Source organism: Stegostoma tigrinum, chromosome 12 (genome assembly GCF_030684315.1).
Source record: "Stegostoma tigrinum isolate sSteTig4 chromosome 12, sSteTig4.hap1, whole genome shotgun sequence".
Taxonomy (NCBI): Eukaryota; Metazoa; Chordata; class Chondrichthyes; order Orectolobiformes; family Stegostomatidae; genus Stegostoma; species Stegostoma tigrinum.
Genome location: NC_081365.1, coordinates 28,943,169 through 28,960,550, shown reverse-complemented (window position 1 = coordinate 28,960,550; position 17,382 = coordinate 28,943,169). Strand labels below are relative to the sequence as shown.

Here is a 17,382-nt window from a genome sequence, read left to right as displayed (position 1 = left end):
CTGCTTGGCCTGCTGTGTTCATCCAGCTCTACACCTTGTTTTCTCTGCATACAATGAGACACTTAGTAAGCAGGATAATAAAATGTGAGGCTGGATGAACACAGCAGGCCAAGCAGCATCTCAGGAGCACAAAAGCTGACGTTTCGGGCCTAGACCCTTCATCGGAGAGGGGGATGGGGAGAGGGAACTTGAATAAATAGAGAGAGATGGGGGGGGGACCGAAGATGGAGAGTAAAGAAGATAGGTGGAGAGAGTGTAGGTGGGGAGGTAGGGAGGGGATAGGTCAGTCCAGGGAAGACGGACAGGTCAAGGAGGTGGGATGAGGTTAGTAGGTAGCTGGGGGTGCGGCTTGGGGTGGGAGGAAGGGATGGGTGAGAGGAAGAACCGGTTAAGGAGGCAGAGACAGGTTGGACTGGTTTTGGGATGCAGTGGGTGGGGGGGAAGAGCTGGGCTGGTTGTGTGGTGCAGTGGGGGGAGGGGACGAACTGTGCTGGTTTAGGGATGCAGTAGGGGAAGGGGAGATTTTGAAACTGGTGAAGTCCACATTGATACCATATGGCTGCAGGGTTCCCAAGCGGAATATGAGTTGCTGTTCCTGCAACCTTCGGGTGGCATCATTGTGGCAGTGCAGGAGGCCCAGGATGGACATGTCATCTAAAGAATGGGAGGGGGAGTGGAAATGGTTTGCGACTGGGAGGTGCAGTTGTTTGTTGCGAACTGAGCGGAGGTGTTCTGCAAAGCGGTCCCCAAGCCTCCGCTTGGTTTCCCCAATGTAGAGGAAGCCGCACCGGGTACAGTGGATGCAGTATACCACATTGGCAGATGTGCAGGTGAACCTCTGCTTAATGTGGAATGTCATCTTGGGGCCTGGGATAGGGGTGAGGGAGGAGGTGTGGGGACAAGTGTAGCATTTCCTCCGGTTGCAGGCGAAGCTGCCGGGTGTGGTGGGGTTGGAGGGCAGTGTGGAGCGAACAAGGGAGTCACGGAGAGAGTGGTCTCTCCGGAAAGCTGACAGGGGAGGGGATGGAAAAATGTCTTGGGTGGTGGGGTCGGATTGTAAATGGCGGAAGTGTCGGAGGATAATGCGTTGTATGCAGAGGTTGGTGGGGTGGTGTGTGAGAACGAGGGGGATCCTCTTTGGGCGGTTGTGGCGGGGGCGGGGTGTGAGGGATGTGTTGCGGGAAATACGGGAGACGCGGTCAAGGGCGTTCTCGATCACTGTGGGGGGTAAGTTGCGGTCCTTGAAGAACTTGGACATCTGGGATGTGCGGGAGTGGAATGTCTTATCGTGGGAGCAGATGCGGCGGAGGCGGAGGAATTGGGAATAGGGGATGGAATTTGTGCAGGAGGGTGGGTGGGAGGAGGTGTATTCTAGGTAGCTGTGGGAGTTGGTGGGCTTGAAATGGACATCAGTTACAAGCTGGTTGCCTGAGATGGAGACTGAGAGGTCCAGGAAAGTGAGGGATGTGCTGGAGATGGCCCAGGTGAACTGAAGGTTGGGGTGGAAGGTGTTGGTGAAGTGGATGAACTGTTCGAGCTCCTCTGGGGAGCAAGAGGCGGCGCCGATACAGTCAACGAAGCAAACTTAGTAAGCAGGGTGGTTTTTGTGAAGGTTTAGTATTCTGTCGGGCATGAATTTTCTCCTTTCTAGGTGGGAAATGATTTTCATCAAGTGATACTGGCTTTATTCACCTCATGATGAAGGCCATATTTCCATGTTTTCTGATGAAAACTGGTGGGGAAATTGAGAGTAATAGAGGTGGGAAGTGCTGTTCCCCAAAGATCAGTTCTAGGACAACGCAATTCACAATTTGCGCCAATAATTTGATTTTTACAATCAAAAATACCAAATCTAAATTTGTGGTGACAGCAAGTTTTAGGGGGCATTAGTAAACTTGGCAAACAAAGCTTAGAACAAACTGGTAGGAAGAGTGGGGCCACTTGTTGCTGGGAAGCAGAAAATTTAGGCTGAGTGGACGAACGAAGTGCCTGAGAATAAATGCGCTCGTACCTAAACATTGTGCCACAGGTCAGTGGGGCTTTTATTTTTTTTGTTCAGAAAAGCAAAAACAAAGCACTAGGCTGGTATCCAGTTTTGGTAAGTATGCTGGACCTATATCAAACCTTGGTTAGATCACACCTAACATGCTGCCCTGTTTGCCATTTTAGAAAAAGGATGTAGGCTGTGAAAATGTGAATTTGCGGTCGATACCAGAAGACCATATCTATACGTATGGGAAAGAAGTGACGTGGTGGGTCAGAGATAATGGGAACTGCAGATGCTGGAGATTCCAAGATAATGAAATGTGAGGCTGGATGAACACAGCAGGCCAAGCAGCATCTCAGGAGCACAAAAGCTGACGTTTCGGGCCTAGACCCTTCATCAGAGAGGGGGATGGGGGGAGGGAACTGGAATAAATAGGGAGAGAGGGGGAGGCGGACCGAAGATGGAGAGTAAAGAAGATAGGTGGAGAGGGTGTAGGTGGGGAGGTAGGGAGGGGATAGGTCAGTCCAGGGAAGACGGACAGGTCAAGGAGGTGGGATGAGGTTAGTAGGTAGCTGGGGGTGCGGCTTGGGGTGGGAGGAAGGGATGGGTGAGAGGAAGAACCGGTTAGGGAGGAAGAGACAGGTTGGACTGGTTTTGGGATGCAGTGGGTGGGGGGGAAGAGCTGGGCTGGTTGTGTGGTGCAGTGGGGGGAGGGGATGCACTGGGCTGGTTTAGGGATGCAGTAGGGGAAGGGGAGATTTTGAAACTGGTGAAGTCCACATTGATACCATATGGCTGCAGGGTTCCCAGGCGGAATATGAGTTGCTGTTCCTGCAACCTTCGGGTGGCATCATTGTGGCAGTGCAGGAGGCCCATGATGGACATGTCATCAAGAGAATGGGAGGGGGAGTGGAAATGGTTTGCGACTGGGAGGTGCAGTTGTTTGTTGCGAACTGAGCGGAGGTGTTCTGCAAAGCGGTCCCCAAGCCTCCGCTTGGTTTCCCCAATGTAGAGGAAGCCGCACCGGGTACAGTGGATGCAGTATACCACATTGGCAGATGTGCAGGTGAACCTCTGCTTAATGTGGAATGTCATCTTGGGGCCTGGGATGGGGGTGAGGGAGGAGGTGTGGGGACAAGTGTAGCATTTCCTGCGGTTGCAGGGGAAGGTGCCGGGTGTGGTGGGGTTGGAGGGCAGTGTGGAGCGAACAAGGGAGTCACGGAGAGAGTGGTCTCTCCGGAAAGCAGACAGGGGAGGGGATGGAAAAATGTCTTGGGTGGTGGGGTCGGATTGTAAATGGCGGAAGTGTCGGAGGATAATGCGTTGTATCCGGAGGTTGGTACGGTGGTGTGTGAGAACGAGGGGGATCCTCTTGGGGCGGTTGTGGCGGGGGCGGGGTGTGAGGGATGTGTCGCGGGAAATGCGGGAGACGCGGTCAAGGGCGTTCTCAATCACCGTGGGGGGAAAGTTGCGGTCCTTAAAGAACTTGGACATCTGGGATGTGCGGGAGTGGAATGTCTTATCGTGGGAGCAGATGCGGCGGAGGCGGAGGAATTGGGAATAGGGGATGGAATTTTTGCAGGAGGGTGGGTGGGAGGAGGTGTATTCTAGGTAGCTGTGGGAGTCGGTGGGCTTGAAATGGACATCAGTTACAAGCTGGTTGCCTGAGATGGAGACTGAGAGGTCCAGGAAGGTGAGGGATGTGCTGGAGATGGCCCAGGTGAACTGAAGGTTGGGGTGGAAGGTGTTGGTGAAGTGGATGAACTGTTCGAGCTCCTCTGGGGAGCAAGAGGCAGCGCCGATACAGTCATCAATGTACCGGAGGAAGAGGTGGGGTTTGGGGCCTGTGTGTTCATCCAGCCTCACATTTCATTAACGTGGTGGGTCACTTGCCTTTTTAGAAAAAGATGAAATTGTGTGACTTAGTAGAATTGTTTTGAATTTGAAATATTTTGCAGAAGGAATACTCCCTCCTTTAGTAAGAGCATAACTAGGGGGCCATCAACACAAGATGCAGCAGGAAAGGCATTTGTGAATTCAGAAGCAACATTTTTTTAACCCAAAGAATGTGACTGTGTGAAGCCATCTACCATAGGAAATTATTGTAGTGAATGTGTTGATGTCAGAGAAGTAAGCAAGTGTTTGAAATAGAAGGGAATAGATTGTTATGATACCAGATTTAGATGAGGCGAGAGGAAGAGGACTAGTTTCACAGCAATACATCTTATGTAGAATTTTAAAAGGCACTTGTTGCAATGTCTTTGGATATTAACTCATCATTAAATCGAAAAATGTCCTAATGATTTAATCTCACATTTTCAATACCTTTGTCAAGTGGAAGTTGGATCACGTTTTCAAAAAAACACTGACAAATTTGTTAGATATGACTTCCCTCTGACAAAGCCATGCTGACTATCCGTAGTTAAACCATGCCTTTTCGTGTTGGCTCAGAAGTTTCTTCAATAGTTTCCTTACCAATGCTGAAGTCGACTTCCTAATGAATAAATCAATCATTAGGCAGAATTAATGCACAGGAGAATAAAAATCAAGCACCCTCATCTTTTTTTCTTCCAAGCCCCTGAAAGGCTGTGGATACTGTGTCAATTGTAATTTTCAAGAGCGTTTTTTTAAAATTGAGGGGTATCCAGAGGTTTGGGTAAGTAGAGTTAGGGCACACGGTTAGTCGTCATCTAATAGAAATAAGATTAAATCATTCAGTTCCTTGAGACTTTTCTGTTTTTCTGTGTTCCTAGGACAGCAGTCTATGGAAGGAACAGTCTTGTATTTGGACTAAGGCTTTTGGAGGATCGAGAAGGCAGAACTATCATCTTTTGTTCGCAAAAGTAAGAACTTGGTAAAGTTTAAAATATTTCATGTCTTTTTTTTCTTATTGGTTATCTATGCATTCACATGGCAGTATGATTGTATAGTGTGTTGTTTTTTTTTGGGACCTCGGGTTCAAGTAAGATTAAGTAATGAGTTATTATTGAACTTGACTAAAAGCTTTTGATTTCAGAAGTGAAGTGTAAATGACCCAAGTTTAAATTTGAAAGCTTTATTTTTTTTCAAATGTTGAAAAAAAAATGACTGTAACCTTGAATCACCAGAGTTGCAACATTAAGTTATTTATTCAGGAGATAAGGTTTGCCTATATCCTGGTGTTTAGACAAGTGGCTGAAAACAGCCAACCAAACTTTGACCTAATCTGCATAGTTTGAAGATAAAGAAGTAATAGTGTGCTCGGGGACTTCTTTCTCAAGATGCACGGAAGGAAGTTATTCAACAATTGTCTGTAATGGGTTCCAGTCTGTCCTGTCTGCTTTGTTTTAATTCTTCAGTTCTATATGGGAGACGTTTACGTGACAGCAACAAAATTAGAAATACATTGTTCTTGTGTGGAGAGAACTTTTTTCTGCCATCACAAAGCACTACATTTGGTAATGACAAATGGATATGTATAGCTCTCAACCATGTTGAAATTGGGATCCTACAGTGACGTCATGGTGAGCTTTCAGTGTAAATTGAGCCACCCAGAGCAATTGTTGATTTTTTTTTTAAAAAGACCACCAATGTTGATTCGGAACATTCCACATCTTGGCATGTTTATATTTTTGAACTGTTGGCCAACAGGAAAGTTTCTCTTTATGACAAACCTGGTCAAAGTGTGTGTTTACAGTAATGAACTATTCGCTTTTCTTCCAGAATGTAGAATTCAGGTATCTCTGAGAACAGTAAGAACTTGTAGCATGGTTAATCTGGTGGATATGTAGATCTGTAAATGGCTGAAATTGATTTGAAATGATTCTGGCAATTCTTCTACATTTGCAGTAGGAAAAAGGTAATTTGAAACACTGATCACTCAGCTTGCAAGAATTACAGGGATTGCCCTGCACCATTGAGAGATATCATTGGAAATATGATATTTCATAATTGAAAAGTACATTTTTTAAAAATGGCAGTTTCATTTAAATGCTCACTGTGATCTTAAAGATTGCAATCAGAACATTTGCTTTTTTAAGGGAGTAGACAGCATTTTTCATGATAAATGTGATAATGTATGGTTGGCACCAGATCAATGTTCAATGTAGAAGGATTTAGAACGGTTTATGGGAATACCTCCAATGTGTAGAGGAAGTGAAACAAGTGGAGTAGTTGAGAGGAAAATAGAGTATTTGTGAGGGTAATTGTTACTTGAGGCACTTTTGTGATGGGAAAGAAGTACAAAGCTGAATGCAGAAAGGTATTCAGAGAATTTAGAGTGAGCATATTGAGTAGTTGGGGAAACCGAAAGAACTGCGGATGCTGTAAATCAGGAACAAAAACAAAGTTGCTAGAAAAGCTCAGCAGGTCTGGCAACACCTGTGAAGAAAAAATCAGAGTTAACATTTTGGGTTCAGACTTCTGAGGAAGGGTCACCGGACCTTAAACGTTAACTCAGATTTTTTTCTTCACAGGTGCTGCCAGACCTGCTGAGCCTTTCTAGCAACTTTGTTTTTGTTCCTGATTTACAGCATCTGCAGTTCTTTTGGTTTTCCAGCAACTTTTTAAAGGAGTAGAAAGCTTTTCCAGCAACTTGTGTTTTTGAATAGTTGGGAGTTGGGCTTATGACTGGATTAGAATAGGAATTATATTTTGAGGTTAGTATTGGTATGTTGGTAAATTGATGATATAGCAAATGGATAGTGTGAATTTACCATTTTTGCTGAATGCCAGTAATGATTGAGAAGGTGGGCAGAGTAACATTTCCATGTAATACTTACGCTAGACAATTGCTTTTGTGCTCCTGAGATGCTGCTTGGCCTGCCGTGTTCATCCAGCTCCACACTTTGTCATCTTGGACTCCCCAGCATCTGCAGTTCACATTATCTCTGATCACAGTTGCTATCTTGAACAGGTTCTAACCCCTGCTACTTGACATTCAGTAGTGTTACTAGAACTGAAACCCCCACTATCCACAATGTGGATTCCAATTGATTACAAACTGAACTACACCAGCTATATAAGAATGTGGCTACAAGAACAGGTCAGAAATTAGGAACATTGCATCTGGTAACTTGGCTCTGACTTCCCAAGGCACAAGACAATAGTGTTGTGAAATGCTTCACACTTGCCTGAATGAGTGCCCCTCCAACAATACTGAAGAAGTGTGACACCATCCATGACAAAGCAGCATACATGATTGGCACTGTATCCACTCCCCACACCGTTGGCACTCAGTAGTAACAGTGTATACCATCTTTCAGATGCACATCAGAAATTCAAACAACTCATTTTTATAAACCCATGACCACCACTGTCTTGATGGGTAAGGGCAGCAGATATATGGAAGCATTGCTACTCGCAAGTTCCCCTCCAAGCTGCTTGCCATCTTGAGTTGCAAATATATCTCCATTCCTTCAGTACTTTTTAGTCCAAAGTGCTGGAATTCCCTCCCTAATGGCATTTAAGCTCACACATTTTTTAAAAAAAAGGTAGCTCACTGTGAACTACTTTGGGACAACTAGAATGGGCAAAAATTGTTGGTCCAGCCAGCAATGCCCCAGATATGAATTTTAAAAATTACTTGAATATAAATGTGACATTAGATAAGAATGCTGATGTATGCAAATTGACCCCTCGCTGCTTATTAATAATGTTCTAATCTAGCTGTTAAAACCTTGCACACAAAAATTGGACTTTTTTAAAATCTGAATGTCAAGAGTATCACCTTTTCATACTCCTTGTATTTTCCCATCTGCTATGCCATTGCCCGCAGTGTTTGGGGCTTGGGAAAAATTCCACCCATTATCTTTACTGGCTGTAATACAATGCAAACTTAGATAATTGTCAGACAGTATCAGTATCCCAGCTGCCCACACTGACAAGAAGGTGGTGCGCAGCAGAAATCTAGCACTTTGAGAGGATGCTACAGATGGTCAGTGTGAAGATCATTGTCAAGTCACTACTGTGTGGAAACAGGCCCTTCAAATCCACACTGGTCTGGGTGCAATATTTGAGGGCCAATCTCCCTATAACCCACCTAATCTACACATCCCTCAACAGTACAGGTGATTTAGCATGGCCAATCCACCTAGCTGGCACATCTTTTGGACTGTAGACGAAACACACGCAGACATGGGGAGAATGTGCAAACTTCACACAGATAATCAGCCGGGGGTGGAATCGAACCCGGGTCCAATTCCAAGAGGCAGCAGTGCTAACCACTGAGCCACTGTGCTGGATAGATGTAAGGGACATTTTGCCTACTCCCGAAGTGGTGAGTCTATGCAAGTTTGCCTTTTGGTATTTTGAACAGTCAGCAGGGATTGCATGACTGTCCGACATTGCCATGTTAGTTTGCGTGCGGACTTCAGAGATTAGTAAATTGGCTGTCATTCAATGGCACGAGTACTGGAAGGAGGGCTTCAATGAAAGCCACCTCTCTGTCCTTGCTACTGACCTAACCTCTCCTGGCCTCTTCCCCCTGCGTACTCCACCTTGCCCTTCATCACTCAGGGGTCCCTTGTTTTACCCTTTTGGTACTACTTGCAATTGGGAGGGCCACCGGTTCTCAGTGGGGTGGGGGGAAATAGTTTGGCTTGGTGCTGGCAACCTAAGTACTGTTTGGTGCTTATACTAGCAGGCCTTGCCCAAAAAGAGCGACGCAAGGCCTTTGCTAGCTCTGCAGCTGTCAGAGACCCTGCCACCCTGTAATAAATCCCAATCTTATTTTCTCCTCTCTTTTCTGCCTAACCTATCTTTAAAAAATCAAACTTTGTTTAAAATAGTGTATTTGGTTTAGTTGCTTTGGAGAGCTGAACTCAGTGAAGCATATGGTGAATTTTATCATGGCATGTTGGTAGGCATATGAATTGCTGCAATAGCAGGCAAATATTCCCCTAAACTGCTAGAGGGGGCAGCCTTGTTATCATTAGTGATGTTAGTTCTACAATACTCAAACTGAGAACTGGCTTCAGTCTCAGATGTGATACTTCACATACAAGGGTGTAAAATTGCAAGATTTCATTGTAAGTGTTTACTAATATTTTGCAAGATAACTCCTTCCCCTTTTGACAGAGCCTTTTCTGCCTCTCTGTGGTCTCCCTATCCTCCACCCTCTCCTGTTTCCTCTATTCACCACCTAACTCATTTTTGTGGTCTGCTCTCCAACTTATTTCCTCTAAAACGTCTACACAATTTAAATACACTTGGTCTTAACATTGTCTGCAATGTCATGAATATTGGCAATTACATTTTTAATACATTACAATGTACAAGCAGTACAGCTGTAAAGACAAGAAATTCAAAATTTGTAACTTTTCAAGCACTTCAAAACGCTGAAGTAATTAATTTTTAAAATTGTGTTCTTCTACTGAATGTGTATGTCTCTGGCTAGGCTTTGTTTGCTTATCCCTAATTGCCACTGACAGTTTAGTGAGCTGTTGCTTTAAGCCATTTTAAGTACACTGTTAGGGCTTTTTGATAGCTGTAGCGAAGCAACAGTGATGTCATTGCAAGTCAAGATGTTATGTGGATTTGAAGGGAACTTGCAGGTGTTCCTATGCACTTCTTTTTCTGGGTTATGGGTTTGGAACAAAGGAAATAGATGAGTTGCTATGGTGCATTGTGTGTGTGTGTGTGTGTGGCTCGTAATTCACTCACCACAATGTAGTGAATGTTTTAAGGTAGCAGTGCGCCAATCAAATGGGATGCTTTGTCCTGGATGATGTCTAGATTCTTGAGGGTGTTGGAGCTGTGGTCATCCAGGAAAATGGAAATTATTCCTGATTTGTGCCTTTTTGATGTTGGACCAGTTTCAGGGAAGCAAGAAGCTGAAATAGTTGCCACAGAATTCCCAGTTTCTGACCTCCTTTTGTTGCTGTGCCATTTCTCTGGTGCAGTTAAGGTTCCAGTCAATGGTAACCCTCAAGATCCTTGATGGTGGGTGATTCTGGGATGGTTACATCACTGAATACCAACAGGAGATGGTTTGATTGTGTGTTGTTGGAGATAATTGCCTGGGCACGTGTATGACACAAATGTTATTTAGCATGTTTCTGCCCAAGTCTGAATGTTTTTCAGGCTTTGTTGTATAGGGACACACACAACTTCATTTTCTGAAGAATTGGAAATGGTGTTAAACCTTGTGCAGTCATCAGTGAACATCTGAATTTATGATGGAGTGAAGGTCAGTGATGAAGAAGCTGATGACGTTGGGCTAAGGAATTCCTGCACTGAGATGATTGACCTGCATCAACAATCTTCCCTTATGCTAGATATGATTCCAACCTGTGGAGAGCTTTCTTCTTGATTCCCAGTGACTGCAGAGTTCCTTGATGCCATACTTAGTTCGTGACCATTTTATCAGGACAGGTAGACTGGGCTGTGAATGTGTTGTCATGCATGTATCCCATGAGCAATTTTTGTTTTTAAAATGCCACTCTGACTAGACTGGGAGTTGTAATTTGGTCAAGTTGTATTTATCCTGTATTTATGTGGGCAAGTGTCTTGGGCAATTTTCCACCTTCTCGGGTGGATGCTGTGTTGTAATTGTGAAACGTTTGGCTAGGGACTTGGCTAGTCCTGGAGTGCATGCCTTCAGTACTATTGCTGGAATGTTGTCATGACTCTTAACTATCGTAGTATCCAGAACCTTCAGCTGTTTCTTGGTCTCGTGTGCAGTGAATCACGTAGACTAAGGAATGGCATCTGCAATGCTGGGGCCCTCTGGAAAGGAAGCCAAGATGGATCATCCACTCACACTTCCAGTTGAAGATTGCTGCAAATGCTTCAGCTTTCTGTTCTGCACTGGAGTAATGGGCTGCCCTTCACTGAGGATGGGGATGTGTGTGGAGCTACCTCTAGTTAATTGTTCACCACTGGATGTACCAGGACTGCAGAAGTTAAACTTGATTGATATTACATGCTGCTTCCACTAAGTAGGTACACTAATTCCAATTCAAGGTAAGGTATTTTCTCAAGTAAGAAATGAACATACCAAATGACATCAAATTCTTACTTTTTACACTGGCATTTACATGGGCTAACACTGCCCGAATGTTTTCTCTGTAAAACTGTGGACCTGTCAGGCAACCAGAATGAATTTCTAACAAGTATAAGTCACACCTCAGTCATTGTTAATGAGAATTTAAAAGTATAGGCACAACAGTTGTGACAGAAGTTAATCTGATCTCACGCTTGTGAAGTGTTTAAATATACCCATACTGCACCAAAGCACTGTAACTGGTTGTCATGACCATCGGAACCACCAAGTAACAGATCAGCATCGCACACCAGGTTACAGTCCAATGCTTCAAATCACCTGCAGGGACTTATTATTCAGCACACCACTCATACCATTTGTATGATACTTTGATCTCTCTGCCCTCGATCTCCCTTTGCTCAAAGGGTCATACAAATGGTGTGAGCAGGGTGCTGAATAGTAAATCCCTGCGGGTGATCCAAAGTCTCAGATGGTGTGAGTAAAGTGTCAGCAACTGAGTAACAAGTCAAGGAATGACCTACGATCCGATTAAATGAGGCATAGAGATAATTGCAAAAAATTAAAAATAAGGTGTTGCTGGTGACAAACCAAATGACAGGAATAACATTATAGGTAAGAGTCGCATGCTGAGGGTCTAACCAAAGTCATAAGTAATCCAAAACTGTACAAACTAACTAAAGTAGAGGGATTGTAACAATTTATCCAGGTGATTGGTGTCAAAACAGGAAAGTAAGGGAGATTTTACAGATATAGAATAGGGTGGTGGGGTTACATGTAGTGTGATGCGAACCGAAGATCCCAGTTGAGACTGGCCTCATGGGTACCGAACTTGGCTATCAGTCTGTGCTCAGTGATTCCATGTTGTTGTGTATGTCCAAAGTGTCCGTCAAGGCAGTCTTACCGGAAGCTCGGGGCTGAATGTCCTTCACTGCTGAAGTGTTCCCTGACTGGGAGAGAACACTCCTGTCTGGCAATTTTGTTGTGCAGCATCTATTCATCCGTTGTGGTAGCATCTGCATGGTCTCCCCAATCCTCGGGGAAGCCTAGGCTGCAGTGGATCAGACAGATGATAGTGGCTGAGTCACATGAGTATCTGCTGTGTACGTGGTGTGTGGTGTTCCCACGTGTGATGGTAGTGTCCTTGCTGATGCTCTGACGTCTTGCAGTTTGAACATCGTCAGGCTTGTGTTGCAGGGTGACTGCTGGGTGATGAACATGCGTAGTAACAGAATTTAACCAAGGGACTGGATTTGAAGATGGACGTAAGTGACTGTTACTGTATATCTCTATTCGTAGCTAGAACAAAATTACTGACAGGCTGGTTTAAAAACCTTTTCGTTAGTTGCTGGCTTTCGGTTAAAATTCCAAGTTCAGATCCTGAATACCTGAACTCTGAATTGGCTCATCTGAAAGTGGTTTACAACAAAGCTTTTTATGTTTTGCTGTTTGTTTTTTGAATGATCTAGATTAGGTGACACGTTCCAACATGAATACGGTTGCTCGGCTACATGTTTTCATTGATGTTTAACTAGTTGCCATGGGTTAACTAATAAAATGTGAGGCTGGATGAACACAGCAGGCCAAGCAGCATCTCAGGAGCACAAAAGCTGACGTTTCGGGCCTAGACCCTTCATCAGAGAGGGGGATGGGGAGAGGGAACTGGAATAAATAGGGAGAGAGGGGGAGGCGGACCGAAGATGGAGAGTAAAGAAGATAGGTGGAGAGAGTGTAGGTGGGGAGGTAGGGAGGGGATAGGTCAGTCCAGGGAAGACGGACAGGTCAAGGAGGTGGGATGAAGTTAGTAGGTAGATGGGGGTGCGGCTTGGGGTGGGAGGAAGGGATGGGTGAGAGGAAGAACAGGTTAGGGAGGCAGAGACAGGTTGGACTGGTTTTGGGATGCAGTGGGTGGGGGGGAAGAGCTGGGCTGGTTGTGTGGTGCAGTGGGGGGAGGGGATGAACTGGGCTGGTTTAGGGATGCAGTAGGGGAAGGGGAGATTTTGAAACTGGTGAAGTCCACATTGATACCATATGGCTGCAGGGTTCCCAGGCAGAATATGAGTTGCTGTTCCTGCAACCTTCGGGTGGCATCATTGTGGCAGTGCAGGAGGCCCATGATGGACATGTCATCTAAAGAATGGGAGGGGGAGTGGAAATGGTTTGCGACTGGGAAGTGCAGTTGTTTGTTGCGAACTGAGCGGAGGTGTTCTGCAAAGCGGTCCCCAAGCCTCCGCTTGGTTTCCCCAATGTAGAGGAAGCCGCACCGGGTACAGTGGATGCAGTATACCACATTGGCAGATGTGCAGGTGAACCTCTGCTTAATGTGGAATGTCATCTTGGGGCCTGGGATAGGGGTGAGGGAGGAGGTGTGGGGACAAGTGTAGCATTTCCTGCGGTTGCAGGGGAAGGTGCCGGGTGTGGTGGGGTTGGAGGGCAGTGTGGAGCGAACAAGTGAGGTCACAGAGAGAGTGGTCTCTCCGGAAAGCAGACAGGGGTGGGGATGGAAAAATGTGGTGGGGTCGGATTGTAAATGGCGGAAGTGTCGGAGGATGATGCGTTGTATCCGGAGGTTGGTAGGGTGGTGTGTGAGAACGAGAGGGATCCTCTTAGGGCGGTTGTGGCGGGGGCGGGGTGTGAGGGATGTGTTGCGGGAAATACGGGAGACGCGGTCAAGGGCGTTCTCGATCACTGTGGGGGGAAAGTTGCGGTCCTGGATTAGCTGTTCACTTAACATAGAACAATAAAACCTGAGATTAAATTTAGTTTACCACTGTACCATAAAAGAATAGATCTTGCTTGGGTTGCTTTGGAATTATCTCAAGACACAAATTGAAAACAGTCCATTAATACCCTGCAGAGAAAGTCGATCACCCGCATAACTCTTAACTCTTAACTGTCATAATAAAATTCACAGTAGAATAGGTTGACTTCAGGCTAATTGTAAAACCTAGAGCTAAGTAGGAGGAAATGTTAAATGGAATACCACATAACAGATATATGATAACTGTTGGCATTCTTTGCTGTTTAAGCATATTGACAACACTTCAAAAATAAACTGAAGACTTTTGGAGGAATGGATTAGGTAGCAGATATAAATCTAGAGCTTAAGGCAGCATCAGAGGAGCAGGAAAACTGATGTTTCGGGTTGTGACCCTTCTCACTCCAGCATTGACAGTTATTACTAGCTCTGGATTAGGTAGCATCTGTTATACTATCAATCCAGTGTGATCTGTGATGCTGGAAAACTGCCAGACCTCTTACTTGGTTCAGCTAAACATTCATCTTTGCTTTAAGTGCTACCAGAATCTATGTTTCTTTTGTCACATGTCAAACATGAGTACCACAATCCAATTCTGTACTCCTAACCCTCTTGGTAACACAAGTTACTATGATCGCACCCTTGCATCCCTCATCTCCAAACCCTTATGCAGCTTATTATCTTGCTGTCTATCCTACTTTAAAGTTAGCATAAGAATTAGTCCTGTTCAGAAAGTCAGAGTTAATCTTGCTAATTCAAAGTTTGCATAAAAGATGACTAAGAATTTGATCCCTGAAAGATAGACAAACGTCCTAGATCGTCTCTCAATATATGCATGTAACTTATCGAATCAGTTTAAATTAGTAGTTCTGAAAATAATAGACTTTCCTGTATTGCATGCTATGAATTCATGTAGATTTTAATCTTCAGATTCATCCAGAGCAATGCCGACAGCCTATTTTGATAGTGATGACAATTAGACATATGCAGACATGCAAGTAATTGTTTTACAATTAGTAGTATTCCAAGGCTTTGGAGTAGATCCGTAGCTTGGGTTGTGGATGTTGAGGTTGGTTGGCTCGCGGAGCTGGTTTGTTGTTCTGCAGACGTTTCGTTGCCGCGCTTAGTAACATCCTCAGTGCAGCCTCTGATTCTCGTGCGAGAATTCCTGGAAGCATGGGACTCCACAAAGCATGCTATTAACAAACACATTGAACTCGACCCCATATACCTTCCACTAAGGAAGAAACATGGAAGTGAGGCAATCCATCGCAATGGACCCCGGAGTTCTAAAAACCAGGCGGGAAAATGCACCGATGCTTCATCAGAGGCTGCACTGAGGATGTTACCAAGCACAGTAATGAAACGTCTGTGGAACAACAAATCACCTCGGCGAGCCAACCAACCTCAACGATTAGCAGTATTAAAAATAGGAAATGACTGCCTGTTTGCCCCGCTGATCTTATCAGAATCTCAGGAGACACTATGAATCTACAGATGTATAGAAAAATTTCTCCAAATAGTAGCTATTAGTTCATCCTAAAGATTAATCAACATCAGGTCCATGCGCCGTCAGGGTGCATATCAAATAAGCAGCCTAAAATGTTGCATAGTTTTGGATGAATGTTTGCCATACAATGTGCACTTTTTTTTTCATTTTATAATAGTTCCTCAAGACTCTTGTGTGTAATATGGCAACAAATCCAAACAAGTCTTCTGTGCTTTTTGAGGCTATTTTCGATGGAAAATGAAGAAACTATCTTTTTTGTAATGTTGCAGGTTTGAAGATGTTTTCTTTCACTTCTCACTGAGACCTGAGCTATATTTCCTCTTTTTGAATGAAATTTCATGGCCGAGACCTTATTTAATAATTGAATGAGCTTCCTCAGTTCCTGTAACTGATGCATATAAATGATGGTTAGATGGTTTTTGTTATGAAGCCTTCGTATTTTGATTTGAAAGGTTTGTGAAAGAATATTTCTTTCAAGTTCTGGAAATGCATCATTTCTTTATGAAGGGATCAATGAAAGGATATATTGGAACTTTTATTTTAAAGGAGACACTTTTTTGGGCAATTGCATGAGTTTACCTTATTACTGGGACTTGTTTCTTAATTATCTGCCAGGTTTCTTTTTTATAGCTAAATAAAAACCAATATAACTGCAGATGCTATAAATCAGAAACAAAAATAAAAGTTGCTGAAAAAGCCTTTCCTTGGATCACTGGACCCTGAAACTTTAACTCTGATTTCTCTTCAGAGATGCTGCCAGACTTCTGAACTTTTCCTGCAAGTTCTGTTTTTGAGTTTTATGGCTGTCTAGGTTGGACAATGGCTTTCCTTGCTTGTGCTCTCTTGTTTTTGAAAATACCTTTGTGTGTCCAGTGGGAAACCCAATTGTCCTCTTGAATAATGATTGGAAGAATTAAAGCATTTCCCATGGCCTTCTAGTGGCTTTGCCGTGTATGCCAGAATTCCGGGTTGACAGCCACTTGAACATTACATACCTTTTTACCTTTGTTTTTCTGCAATGAACTAACCAGTACTGGCTATTTTTATTTTCTCTGACAAGTGAATTAGAGAGAACTTTTTTTCCCTCCACCCAAAATGCAAGGTGGTTTGAAGGGTAACATTGACCGTTCAAGTATGAGTAAATATTAGTGTTTATGTCACAAATTTGAATGTTAAAGAATTTGACATCTTTGTTTAACTTATTGAGCACAATTATTAACTTTTTTAACACAATAGATCTGATATCAAATAAACATAACATTTGTTATATTTGGAACCCGGGAAAATATTTTTACAGAAAAATTTATTTTGTGCAAAACAAAAGTACAATTTGTTGTGACTTGTGGACTAGTCAGACTGGAAAGATAGAGCCATCTCGGTATAGTTGAAAATTTAACTTTGATTCCTGGACAAGTGGGCAATGTGTGTTATCTCTTTCTTTTTTGTTTGGACTCCACTGACATTCTTCCAATTCTCTGCACTAGCATGTTGTAATAATTCACAGGAAGTTGAGCATAAATTGACAAGCTGAATTATTGCTGGCTTGGGGACATTTTTGATCTATACTCTTGGTCAAATCTACTGAAGAAATTTCTGGCCATCTTCTAACTCATTCTTGGATATCTTCTGTTAACAACTAGTCATTATGGTCATAACAGGCAAAGCTGCATCTTGGCAATATGGCACATCATGTACAGTGTACAATGTATAATGATATGTCATTCGCAGGTTTAATTCTTCAGTATCACTCGTATCACGAGAGGATTGCTGATTTGTTTTTGTATTTGCTGTGCTTACAAAATTGTTTTTATTTGTTTGCTGTGCTTGTTCAATATTGAATGGAACTATGCATTTAACACCGTTAAGCAGAATATGTACTGTGAAATATTTGATTGTGACTTTGATTTCGATTTGAGATTCAGCTTGATTTTTGTCGTCACTATTGCCATTTGAAGCTACTACCCAGTGCAGGAGGACTGGAAATAAAATTTGCTGGTGGTACCTGTACAGACAAGGAGAAACAGCAGAAGCAAAGATTTTGGCCTTGACTGGAAAATTTGTCCAGATATTGTGTAGGCCAGAGTGTTGCTGAAGCAGCACAGTCTGGAGTTGTACCTTGGGACTGTATGGTACTCCCCAGTGCAGCT

General features: G+C 43.8%; 1 protein-coding gene across 5 annotated transcripts in view; it reads left to right on the top strand.

Annotated features, from left to right (window-relative positions):
- LOC125456860 (type 2 lactosamine alpha-2,3-sialyltransferase-like) overlaps positions 1 to 17,382 on the top strand; it is a 93,321-nt gene that overhangs the window by 20,170 nt on the left and 55,769 nt on the right. For 3 of the 5 annotated variants that reach the window (XM_059650237.1, XM_048540323.2, XM_059650236.1), the window contains one exon: positions 4,741 to 4,830. The gene's annotated coding sequence lies outside the window, so the exon portion shown is untranslated. Of the gene's footprint in view, positions 1 to 4,740; positions 4,842 to 12,164; positions 12,233 to 17,382 lie in introns of all 5 variants that reach the window. The other 2 variants (XM_048540327.2, XM_048540326.2) reach the window with 2 other exon arrangements.